Here is a 14,034-nt window from a genome sequence, read left to right on the forward strand (position 1 = left end):
AGATATACCATGTTCTTGGATTGGAAGAATCAACATTGTGAAAATGACTATACTACCCAAAGCAATCTACAGATTCAATGCAATCCCTATCAAACTACCAATGGCATTTTTCACAGAACTAGAACAAAAAATTCCACAATTTGTATGGAAACGCAACAGACCCCGAACAGCCAAAGCAATCTTGAGAAAGAAAAATGGAGCTGGAGGAATCAGACTCCCAGACTTCAGACTATACTACAAAGCTACAGTAATCAAGACAGTATGGTACTGGCACAAAAACAGAAATAGAGATCAATGGAACAGGATAGAAAGCCCAGAGATATACCCACACACATATGGTCACTGTATTTTTGAGAAAGGAGGCAAGAATATATAATGGAGAAAAGACAGCCTCTTCAGTAAGTGGTGCTGGGAAAACTGGACAGCTACACGTAAAAGAATGAAATTAGAACACTCCCTAACACCATACACAAAAATAAGCTCAAAATGGATTAAAGACCTAAATGTAAGGCCAGACACTATCAAACTCTTAGAGGAAAACATAGGCAGAACACTCTACGACATACATCACAGCAAGATCCTTTTTGACTCACCTCTTAGAGAAATAGAAATAAAAACAAAAATAAACAAATGGGACCTAGTGAAACTTAAAAGCCTTTGCATAGCAAAGGAAACCATAAAAAAGACAACCCTCAGAATGGGCGAAAATATTTGCAAATGAAACAACTGACAAAGGATTAATCTCCAAAAGTTACAAGCAGCTCATGCAGTTCAATATAAAAAACCCAACCCAATCCAAAAATGGGCAGACGACCTAAATAGACATTTCTCCGAAGAAGAAATACAGATTGCCAACAAACACATGAAAGCATACTCAACGTCACTAATCATTAGAGAAACGCAAATCAAAACTACAATGGGGAGAAAACGGATGAATCTGGGTATACTGAAGGTAAGGTTGGCAGGACTTAAAACTAACTGCATCTTAGGACTGGGCTAAGAAGTGATAGGAAAGACAACTATTTCTTAAATATTATAAAAATGGCTGGTGTTTGCCACTTAGGGTCCACTACTAGATGTTACTGAAGGATATGATAAAACACTCCAGGCTCCGGAATCTACTTAGTAAAAATAAACGAAAAAACTTAAACTCGTGAACATCAAACTCTTAAGAGTAAATGTAAGGATCAGCTGAGGTCATTAAGTTAAAGAGTGAGGAAGGTCAGGTTAGATCACTCAGGGGAAGTGAGTTTTCAGAAAGACTGAAAGAGCAGAAACTAGTGATGTGGGTGGACAAAGGCACAAAAAGCAGAAGAAACAACAAGTAAAAACACAAAATAGAAAATAATTTGGCAAACAGCCGACAAATTGGTCTTATAAGAGTAGACGTTTAGGCATTCAAGTGAGAGAAAAATGCAGACGGTAAGAATGGGTCTGGAGGGCAGCCACCGCTGCTAAGGTGTTAGATTTTCAGGTCACGTTTACTGAGCGCTTATTATGTACCAAACGCTGAATCGAAGCATTAACACACACCATCTCAGTTCATTCTCCCAACAACGTCGCTGGGGAATTACCATGACTAAAAATGACGAAGCTGAGGCTCAGAGAGGTTATATAACCAGCCAGGCTGCGCGTACCTGGGAAGCTGGGGGGCAGGCGGGGCTGAAGGCGGCAGGCAGGGTGGGGAGAGCGGGGAGCGTGGGACCCCCAGGCGTAGGCCTGGATTCCAGGGCTGCCACTTAGTTGAGGCATTTCACAAGCTACTTCTCTGGGTCTCACATCCCTCATCTATGAACTGGGGAGAATTAAAATATCTAACCACAGCAATTCTGGTCGCCGCCACCGCTGCACGCATACGGCACCAGCTGAAGTCAATGATCACCTCAGTGTCCCCCAAATTTTCAAAGCTATCACCTGTGTCTCTTGCTGACAGTCACCCACCACCTCCCTGAGACACTCTTCCCTGGCTCCCACGACACCTTGTGTTCCTGCTTTTCTCCTTCTGTGGTGGCCTCCTCCAAGACATTCCACACTGGGGATCCATAAGACAGCGTCCTTCCTACACCCACTTCTCTTTCTACTCTCTCCTCTCCCAAAGTAATCCCATCCATGTCCATGTTTTAATTTACGTCAATTCGCCAATGACGCCCAAATTTATATCGTATCGTGCCACCTCAAAATTAACATGTCCGACATCAGACTGCTCATCCTTCCCTCCCCTGGCCCCAAACCCAGGCATCTTCCAACACTCCTCACCTCAGTGAAAGGCTTGCCATCCATCAGCCTGCACAACTCAGAAGGCCAGGAGTTATCCTGAAGTTGTCCTGGATACTTTCCCCATCCTAAGCCCAATATCCAAGCTGCCACCAGGTTCTACTGGTTTTTCTTCTCTCACATCTCTCTCATATCTGCACCTTCTCCCTCTCCCAGCTGCCATCACACCAGCCACGCTACCACCATTGCTTGCCTGGAATACCTGAATAAGAGCCTACTAACTAGTTTCCCTCATCCACACTGACCCTTCCAATCCACTCAGCCAGAGCGATGGTCTCAAAATGCAAACGGGAGCCAATCCCTCCACCGCACGAAGGACCTGCTAATGTCCACCCCTGCTCAACATGGCCGGCAAGGCCCACATGGTGTGACCCTGTCCTCTCCAGACTCGCCTCCCATCACTCCCCGCTTCCTCTCTACGTCCAGGCTACAGCAGCCTTCCCTCAGTTCCTTGACCACACAACGCTTCCACCCACCACAGGACCTCTGCACAAGGCATCCGTCACCCTGGAATGCTGATCCCTGTAACCCTTTAGCTTGTTAACTCCAGCATCCAGCACACACTTTTCTGATCTCAGCTCAAGTGTCACATGCTCAGGAAACCTCTGATTCTTCAGTCTGGGAGCTTTGATTCTTCAGAGGGCCTTTGTTAGCAGCACTCAGAAACTCCCATTCGTTTTCTTAGCTCTTATTTTCTCCTGGGTCGGCATGATTATTCATTGGACAATTTGCTTAATGGCTCTCTCCAACCAGAATGAAAACCCCATGAGGACAAGATCGTTGAACATTTAAATGTATCCCCAACACATCAGCACCAGGCCCAACACCTGGTAGGGGTTTGGCGCCTTCCTCTGCATTGTGACAAGAAACCATGGTGCCCAGGCTTTCCTAGGTTAAGGTGCTTTGTAACTGGGGGACAGGGCAGTAGCCATCGTCAACTAGCACGCTCTGGCACATGAAAACACAGAGGCTCGCAGGGACCGACTTGCTCAAAGCCAAACAAAGCAAACACGCAGTGAGCATGGCGCCCGTGTTTCCAGTCCAGGCTTCCTCCAGCACATACTCAGGCTTTTCCGCGTGGTGTCTGCACCTACCGCAGATCCTTTGTCTTGCTTACTACTAAGGAATCATGAGTTTGGCCTCCTGAGCTCTAGCTCTAGTTTTACTGGAATCATTACCTAGGCTTTCATCTCAAGCCTACAGGTCACAAGCAATGTCATCTGTCTCCATTTCCCTCCATGGGACAGACTCAGCAAATATTACTGGAAGAATTTCTGGCTATGAGGCAAGAATCAGTAATTGAATTAAATATATTCACCTGCTCTAAGCCAAGCTTCTGAAAACAAGTTATTTTTTTCTGCCCTGTCAGGACATGATTAAAGAAGAAATATCTGGATCTTTCGTGTGATTCAATGATCAGCTGTCCATCGCATCAGGCCATGCAGTCCAACTTGAATAGAACATACACCCTACCCTGTTGGCCAGTGCACGGAAGTATTACATGTGGCCTTATGAACAATGCACATTATTAATAGCCCATGAGCTTATGCTTTTCCCCAAGTGCTCCCTCCTCAACCCTCCTCCTCCCTGCCTGCGGAAGGCACACCACCCTCCTGCACAGGGCTGAAAATATAGTCTGTGGCTAAGTCAGCAGGGGTGAAAAGCCCCTGAAACAAATATAGCCAAATGTCTGACACTCCAAATTATGACAGAAACCTAATATCTTTGCTCCACTCCCATCCCCACTCAACTCTTAGCCCTAAGGCAAAACTCTCATCACTAGCCTCAAAAGAACAAATCTTTTCTTAAACGTAGAACAACAAAGGCAATAAAAATAGGTAATAGAAAACAAAACCCAAACCTGAAAAGAACAATTAGTAATCCCAAACACCGCACACAAGTCATTTCTGGAAATCCCTCATGCTCTGTTGTTCTTTTAAAAATGCAAGTAGAGATTGGCTTCAGTTACATTCTATGTCATTTCGCTTTTTAAACGAGGGAGGGAACCCTCAAAGAAAAAATTTCAATTCTGAGACTCTAATACATTCAAGTGTACAAGTGACACCAGCCCATTCACCCACCAAAATTAATAATAAAAAGGAGACAAGGACAGCTGTACAACCTGACACTGGCACTAAATTTCAAAGTATGTACAAAATCTCTAAAGCAATGACTACAGGGCTCAGGAATCTCTGGCTTAAAATCAAACAGCTTCTTAGCACATACACACATACATAAAGCCATCCTTCTCCCCGCCTTCCAAAACTCCCACAACTTACCAAACTCGGCTCACTGTAATTTCACACCGTATTTATGATATGGCAAATTGACACAGGCTCATGCTGCCTACCGAAATGATGAAACGCAAACAGAAGGCACTAATTCTATTAGTCTGCTCTCAGTTAACCAGTCCTGAGCCATAATAAACCCAATCAGCTTGTTCTGTTTTTAAATTTGAGATGGATTTGTCTCTGAAGGGCCTGACTGTACTGCTGGGAAGAGCACACACAAGCCACCAGACGGCGCGGGCTGCCGAAAGCAGGTTCTTCCAATTAACACAGAGTGTCCCTGGCATGGCTGAAGCCAGGAGATGGTGCGGTGACATCTTGTACATCATCAGATTCAAACGCTGGGGCGGCTGATCCATTTGGGGGATGGGGAAATCTGCAAGGTTGCCGAGTGCAACCACATCACCCATAAATCTACTACCTGGGTGGATGAGGAAAGGAAAATCTGGAGAAAAGATCAATATTTTTGGCTTGCAGTGATCCTTTCTCTACAAACCATCTGTATCCACAATCTGTGAAGGGGGGTGGACATGGGAGGAAAAGAAATAAAGTTACAGGATATTTTCCCCTTTCCTTAAGAGTAGCACTGTCCAGGAAATTACCTAGGCAGACTGACTGTGGATCCAGACAATTAAACCTTACACCAGTTTCTGTGCCACTGGTGAATAGTGGTTAATAACTTCACACTTTTCTTTTTGTGTCTTAACAAGGAGGGAATGGCACTTTCGAAATCATTACTGCTCTGTCATCTTGGTTCACTGCCAAAGCAATGAGCTGTAGAACACCTGGCAAATAACACGCGGCTCGTGAAAAAGAAACATACACCAAAACAGGTTTATAGAAAATGTTCACATATGTAGAAAGAGGAATGAGTTTGGGTTAACAGAAAATCACTCACTGTGGCGAGGGGTGGGGAAGAAAGGAAGAGGTTTCCAGGCCTCAGTTTCTGTGATTCGAGTCAGAGTAATGAAACTCAATCTGAGCAGAGATCAGCGGCGCCGACACAAAGTTAGTCCTATAGTATTTATCTCCTCATCCTCAGTCACACTCCCCAGTGGGTTCAGTAATTAAATGGGCAAAATGTCGGGGCAAAAATACCATCCCTGCCTTCTCAAATGAGAGTGGCCCAGTAAAAACGTATAAAGTAGCCTTTTTCTTATTCTGAGTATCCAGGCCATTCTTATAAACTCAAATAAGGCTTAAATATCAAGATCCTATATCACAAAATGCATCTCCTCCACACCCACCCATCTATAACTGCAGAAACTACGAGACCAGCATGATCCCAGAGTCACAGCAAACTAGCACACACTCTGTGGGGCACGGGGCTAGGTGCTGGGGTGGGGGTGGGGGACATCAAAATACAGACATAGTGATCCCCGACAAACCAAACGCAAGTAGAGACTGGAGAATATAGAAACAATTTGAGGCTGCAGGCTTTTCTTTTCTTTCCTTTTTTGGTCAATTAAGAGAAAAATTTTAAGTATTCATACTAGTTTTTACAGACCCATTATGAAATCTAGGTGTAAAACTACCAACATGTGGGTTTTTAAAAGACCCTAATTTAGACTGAGAATAAGGAAATTCCACCTTCTTTAATGAAATAAACCATGGCATTCTGAAGACAAGGGAGGCCAGCCCCCACAGCCCCAGGACCACCTGTCACCGCCGCTGACACCCAGGAGGTACATGTGAGGACGGGTGCGAGCCACTTCTTTCTGACAAAAGACTTGCTCACAGACCCAGCCCGGTTCACAGGCAGGACTTGACCCTGTCTCCCTCTTCCCAGCTACCTCTAACATCAACTGCCTGTTTGCTCCTAAACCTATACATTGCAACGTTCAAAACCCAAAGAGCACACGAAGGCAGATGTCCAGGCATCTTGGAGGGGATAGGTTCCAAACATTGAGAGGGATAACGTTCTTCTGAATTTCTTTTTGAAAGTCTAAAGTTTTAGCCATTTTGAAAGAAATATTATGTGTGTTCAAGTAGTACATAAATTCAAACCAGGCCTAAATGTAACCCACTTATTTATAGAGTGCAATACTGTGTTCATACAGCATAGATTATTCTATATACTTGAAATTTTTTTGTCATTGCATTTCTCTCAAATTATTGAAGGTCTAATTTATCATAATTTGAACTGGCCTTCCATAGGGTATCTCCAAGGTGTTTCCTCTTCTTAGCTTTATATTTACCAACATTACTTTCACCAATTTCAGAAAGGATACAGACAAAGGGACAAGCAAATATAGATGTTCATTAGTAAAAGTTCACCCATATAAATAATCTGCAGTTAAGATGCCACTTACTCAACAGAAAACAGGTGTTTCTATAGAAGTTAAAGGTATATAAAAAGAACCTCGGCTCTAAATTTGCTATTAATTTGTACTATGAAGAATTTCAACTCATTACATCTGAATTACCACCAATTCTGAATTAGTAGATGTGAATTAATAAAGTTGAATAGTATGAAGAACTGCCAAGAATTTAGAACCCAAACATCCCTGAAATACAACAATAAAAACGGAATTTAAAGTTTCTCTGGCTTAGAATATTATAATGTAAACAACTTCAAAGTGGTAAGTAATCTGTAACCACTGAAAAAGGATATTGCTTTTTTTAACGTAAAATATATTCTGCCAAAATATATTAAACCTTCACTTTCAGCCTTAAGAGAAATTATCTTCTTATATAAAAAAAAAATCAAAATGTTAGTAGGTCAGCTGAAGTTAAAAGTAGTCTTAATGGTGGCTATTAAATCCTGGAGACAGAACTCTTCCCCTCCTACCACCCACACAGTTTCCATGAGTCTGGTCTGGCAAGAAAATTCTTTATACTGCCATGTTTTAGGTAACAAAATCATACGTTTTTAAGACTAAAGTGTCCCCTCAACCTACGAGGGCAGAAATGAAGAAATATAAGAACCACCAATTCTTTAGCATTTTTGCATCATGGTGCCCTTTGAGAATCTCTTAAATGCTATGCACCCTTTTCCCCAAAAAAGCACACACATGCACAGACACATAAAATGTCACAAAGAACTTGAGGAGTCACAGACATTCGCTCTGCTTCTATGAGAAGTTCTCATATGACAATATAAACAGATAAAACTTGAAAATCTATGTTTTTTTAGATGTCCGAAAGATTGCTTTCCTTCCTTCTTACTACCTTGAGTGTACTTTCCTCTACTTTCACCCACTGTGACTGATGCTGTTAGAAATGAGAGTGACTTTTCTATTATACGTGACTCTCTTTTAGACCAGAGGTCCACCAGTCTTTTTCTGTAAAGGGCCAGAAAGTACATATTTTAGGCTTTGCAGGTCATTCAGGCTCTCTGGGCACTAATCAATTCTGCCATTGTAACAGAACACAAGTGCAGCCATAAACAAGTGGGTGTGGCTGTGTCCCAACAAAATTTTATTTACACATAACAAGCAGTGGACAGGAGTTAGCCCTGGAGTTCTAGGTTCTCGACCCCTGGAATAGAAGAATAGGTTCAACAACTCCACAGGAAGCAAAAAGACAAATAGAGTTAGATCCCTAACTTAAACGATCCCTAAAAATAATTCCCAGAAGGGTTTAAGACCTGAATAAGAACCAAAGCTTGCAACTTTTAGAAGGAAATAAGAGAGAATGTCTATGTCACTGAAGGAGGGAAAGGTTTCTTAAGAAAAAAAACAACACAGTGTACAAGGGGGAAAAAACCAAATATTTGACAATAAATTTAAAAACTTCTGCACAAGAAAAGACCACATATAAAGTTAAAAAGATAAGTCACAGACTAAAAGATATCTGCAACAAAAATGACCGAAAAAGAACCAGCCTTTGAATAACTAAGAAGAAATACTAAGAGACATACAACCCAGCGAAATAGGACCTATATGCGCACAGGCAAATCACACTGAAAAGAAGAAAACTGAAGAGTTAAAACACATGAAAGGATGCTCACCTTAACTAATACTTGGGGAAATGCAAATTAAAATCACAATGAGATACCACTTCACACTCACGAGACTGGCAAAAATTTTTAATTCTGATAATAACAAATGCTGGCAAAGGTGTGGAACACTAAGGATGATGCAACAAGCATGTTTACAAGTATCTAAGAAGTCTAAAAATCCCTCAGTAGAAAAATAAACAACAAATTCAAAAAGGTAAAATTGTATATCAAAATTATTCCCAACTGTTTTTAAATTAACCTCTGATTCTGTGACGGAGGGAGTCATGTATTGTAGTCCCATGGCCATAAATATGAATTTAGCTATTTGAAAGAATTAACTCGCTATGATAAATTAAATGGCTGCTCCTACCAATAACATGCCATACTGCTTGCAGATGTGCAAACTCCACTCTTAGTGATACGCTAGAGAAACTCTCACACATGTGGCACTGTCTACTATAGCACCATTCGCAACAGCAAAAAAGTAAAAGAAGTGAAAATGAGGAAAGCTAAAAAGATGGCCAATGGGAGAATAAAAAAGATCCTGTGCTGTATTTATTCACTGAAATATTACACAATAGGTAACATGAATAAATCAAGTCTAAAAATGTATCAACATGGACATACTTAAAAATTGGTATACAGAGTAGGGATTTTCCCATACTTTTCTTTTGGCAAACTGCAAAAAATATGATAGCATGACACATAAATGGTAAAAACTTGTAAGGCACCACGTGTATAGGTACACGTATTTGTTGTAAAAGCAAAAATCCCTGGGCAAGAAGGACAAAACCAACCCGGAGGGAGCAGTTACCTTGGAAGAAGAAAAGAAAAAAATGAGTGACGGTGGGGAGGAAAGGGTCTTTAGCTGTCTCTACAATATTTTATTGCATTTAATTTTTTAAAACTAGGCTTTTTTAAGAAAAAAGATTGGAAAAGTGAAATTTTTGTTTATTTCTAGATAAAGTTGAAAGTCTCCTTTAGCACTCAATTATAAGATTCTGTATATTCACTCATTCTCTTTTGCCGCTGACATCAACAAAGGCTACAGCCCTCCATCCCAGGGCCATTCTGAAGGGCTCCTGACAGGTGCTAGCACATGGCCAAGAGACTCCCAGGAAGGCTTGCCCTGGGCTTGACTGCAATGTTTTCATGCAATGATTTGGACACATTTTCTAAATGCACAAATTTCAGCTCCAAACACAATTGAAAGCTAGGCAGTCTACAACTGATTGGCAAGCAGGCTGGCAAAGACTCACTTTAGCCTACTGGGTGAGAAAATGAAAAAGCATGGGCTCTACACCCAAACATTAGAGCATGCATTCACTTTAAAATGCAATCAGAAATCCAGACCAAAAATCATTTTCTCAAGGGCACAGAAATAACAGAGTGCAGAAATAAGACAATACCAGTGTCAGTAAGCAGTAATTATTCCATAAAGACAAATATTACCATTACACTACGGATTATGCAATGAGTATGCTTATAAGTATAGAGTAAGTTTTAAATCCCTCAAAAAAACCCCAACAAATTCAAAGAGGCAAAATTACACATCAAAATCATTTCAGTTCTCTTTAGATTAGCCTGATACTGTGACCAAGGGAGTCATGGATTGTAGCCCCATGGCCAGAAGTGTGAATTGAGCTCTCTGATAGAAGAATTAGCTTGCTATGATACATAAAATGATTGTTCTTATCAATAAAACTTTTTATTCAAAGACTGTCACTATTTAAACACTAAATACACTAGACTATTACAATCCTTTGGTCCTTTCTTTAATAATTTCAAAATTAATAAAAGTCAAAAATTTGGACAGATCTGTGTCACTAAATGGCTTTCACTATTGTTCACAGAATAAAACCCTTAATTGATTAATGATCTCAGGGTGTCTATCGCCATCTAGTGAAAAATCAGTTCAATTACCACACCAGTCACTTGACTACCTAGTCTGTTTTCTCTGTGATTTAAAATATATGTCCACTTACTGCTACCAACTTGCTCAGTATCTTTTTTATGTCTCCCTACACATACATTGAGAATAAACACAAATACAGATGGTATTTATATAGACTCACTTTCGAGTTATCTGTCAACTAGGTTTCTATATTACTTCTCTGGAAACATTGAGTTCATTATTTTTAAATAACTTGCACACCATGAGGTCCCTCATACAATTCTTTAACCATTAACTAATTCCTCTACCACCGAGCAATTAAAAATCATAGAAGAGTTTAAGTGTGAAAGATCACACCTGGGAAAAGACAATATTGATGTCCATTTGACACAACTATTAGCATTTTTATTATAAACCTGTTTTTAAAAGTACAATTAGTAATTACTCTGAGTACTCTAGCAGCCATAATACATTTGATTACAGAAATTATTAGGTCACCAGAGCCAAACCTGCATGATTCCAACAAACTGAGCACACACAAAACAGACTTAAAAATAAAAAGGGCGGGGGGGGGGTTAAGGCCTCCCCAGACTGTGTATTAATCTATATTCAAGTGCAAAATTTTATAATCTTTTTCAGACAACATGCTACCAGGTTTCCTTCTCATTAATTTCCAATTGAACCTTAATCTAATTTATCCCACAAGGACTTTAAAAGCAATCAACTTCTAGGATTTTCAGGTTACTATATTACTTGGTCTACTCTTAGTACAAAAAAGATAAGTTCGGTAAGTTACAAAGATATTCCAAAAGCTCGGCAAACTGACTCTCATTTTACACTTCGCTTCTCCTACCTCTAATAATCAAGAGATGCTTGAACTCACAAAGACCTAATAGTACGTACGGAAAAAAACAGTAAACCCAAAGACAGATTATCACATAAAATACTTCCATCCGCCAGTGCTAATAATTATCATCAATACGTTACAATCATTTTTATTATAGGAAATAATTTCTGTACGTGGCTTTGAATCCTCTTCTAGAATAAGATTTCCAGGAAGCAACTGTGTAATTATTATTTCTCATTAACCTCACATTACTTTAAAGGCCCATTTCCCACCGTTGTATTTTTTATTTGTGGGAAGGAGCAAAGGGGAAAGAGACAAAGGGAAGCAGAAGCCAAGAACTTAAATCACATATGATTATTTCTAGATTTGTCTGAAGTTCTTTGTTTTTTAGTGGGAAGAGTAGGGTTTTTTTAAAATAGTTTAGAAAGATTTGTTGTTATATTTTAAATAAGAGAAAAATAAAAATTGAGTTTAAATTCCCCATTAAAAATCGAGCTAACCAAAAATATTGCCGTTAAAGTACAATGGATTAGGGGAGTTGGGGGAGATTATTGGACAAATTTGGGGCTTATCATTATCAACAGTGCCCTTTTAAGCTTGTGGATTTCTGAGCCAATGCAGAAAATGTAACAATAGGGATTTCCCAACAGCAAGAGGCACTCTCCAAGGGAGTAAATTGTCAACTACTGCCTCTCATGAGAAACTTAAGAGTAATCTTGATCCAATCTCAATAGTCAACCCATGTATTATCACCCAGTTGGGGCATAGTGAGTGCACTTCCTAATACAAAAATAAGATGGTATTCTATCAGAAGCCACTGGATACATACAGAGAAATAAAATTTAAATAATTTTAAAGTAAACTTGGCCAAAGAAACTGAAAACATCCTTTCCTCACTTCAATGAGCCCCTAAAACACCTGTATCTTCTCAAGTAAAAAAGGCCTATGTCGGGCTTCCCTGGTGGCGCAGTGGTTGGGGGTCCGCCTGCCGATGCAGGCGACGCAGGTTCGTGCCCCGGTCTGGGAGGACCCCACGTGCCGCGGAGCGGCTGGGCCCGTGGGCCATGGCCGCTGGGCCTGCGCGTCCGGAGCCTGTGCTCCGCGACAGGAGAGGCCACAGCGGTGAGGGGCACGCGTACTGCAAAAAAAAAAAAAAAAAGGCCTATGTCTTGAGATGAGTATCAAAAAAAACGTTCTTCTAGGAATAAGGGCAGAATATAAAGCAACAGGAGAGCCATCCTGAGATGGAGCAGACAACCCCCATGTAGCAAAAGCCTTACAGTCAGGAAGAGCTGGATTCCCATCCAAAAAAGTCACTTGTTACACTTCACCTCTTTCAGTTTATTAGCTTCGTCATCTGCAAAATTGGAACACTCTTGCCTATATCGATTGATTCTTATGGGGTCTTAAGGAAATAATGCATCTGAAAGCTTCTCGCATAATGCTGGTGTCCAATATAAGTGTCCTTCCTCACTGTGCCCTCAGCGGAGTGAAAGCGGGCTCCCAACAGAAGAGCACCTCTCAATATCCTGTTCGTTTCATGCCAGCTAGATCTGCGCTGTCCAATACAGCAGCCACTAGCCACATGTGGATATGTGAGGTTAAATTTATTTTAATTATCATTAAATAAAACTCAAAATCCACTTCGTCAGCCAGCCATCAGGTGCTCACTAGCCACTTGGGGCTTGCGGCTATTGCACTGGGTATTGCAGATGGAGAACGTTTTCATCACCTCAGAGTGCTATTAGACAGTCCTGATCTAGACTCTAAGCAGGGGTTAGCATTTTTTTTTTTTTCTGAAAAGGGCCAGATAGTAAATATTTTAGGCTTTGCAGGTCATGCAAGTCTCCACCTTGACTACTCAACTTTGCCGCTGTACTTGCAAAAGCCACTATAGATGATACTTCAACGAATGAGTATGACTGTGTGCCAATAAAAGTTTACTTATAAAAATAGCTGGCGGGCTGGATTGGGCCCATGGGCTGTAGTGTGCCGAACTCTACTCTAAGAGTACTCTGAGTCCACGCTCCCAGCATGAGCGTTCTGCCCATAACCACTACCTCCGTAAGACCGAGTAGTCTTAAATCCACTGACAGAAATCAGTATTTTACTGGAGTTAAATGGAATATAATATTTAACATAACTGTTCTTTTACAAACTAAGGAAAAGCCATGCACGTGGTGCTAAAGCAAATGAAGCTTTTAGTGTTTACAAAGGGACAGTACCTCAAATCCGTTTGGTATCTGGCCCATCTTTCTAAAACCAATTACCCTCAATCTATAACTCCAGTCCCGATATATTCCTGACACTGGGGACTTGAACTGATACATCCAGCTGCCTACTTAACATGCCTACAGATCTATTACAAGCCTCAAAGGTAACATATCCAAGATAAAACTTAATCTTTCTCCCTCAGATTTCTCCTTCTTAATAAATGGTTCTACTAGCTAACCAGCTAGAAGACAAAAATGGAGGCATCCTCCTTGATTTCTTCTTTTCCCTCACACTCCAACCTAATATATCTGCAAAAAAAAAAAACTAGCTCCCTTATGTCGCTTAGTTCTCATTCATGTTAGCTCCTAAAGAAGCCTTCCCTGACCAAGCTAAACTAGCCAGCCATCTTAACATTGTTTAGCCCTCCACCCTGTTTACTTATCTGCACAGCATTACTTCTATCATATTCTCTTATGTTTTGTATTTGTTTATGCACTTATTTAGACTCTGTTTTCCTGAATGACGCTCTCCCCACCCCAAGCCCCTCTACACCCCCTGCCCTAGGCAGAATGTG

At 40.8% G+C, this 14,034-nt stretch overlaps 1 protein-coding gene across 6 annotated transcripts in view; it reads right to left on the reverse strand.

Annotated features, from left to right (window-relative positions):
- Nucleotides 1–14,034, reverse strand: part of POLA1 (DNA polymerase alpha 1, catalytic subunit) — a 303,249-nt gene that overhangs the window by 220,126 nt on the left and 69,089 nt on the right. The gene's annotated exons all lie outside the window — the stretch shown is intronic.

Source organism: Lagenorhynchus albirostris, chromosome X, assembly GCF_949774975.1.
Source record: "Lagenorhynchus albirostris chromosome X, mLagAlb1.1, whole genome shotgun sequence".
Taxonomy (NCBI): domain Eukaryota; kingdom Metazoa; phylum Chordata; class Mammalia; order Artiodactyla; family Delphinidae; genus Lagenorhynchus; species Lagenorhynchus albirostris.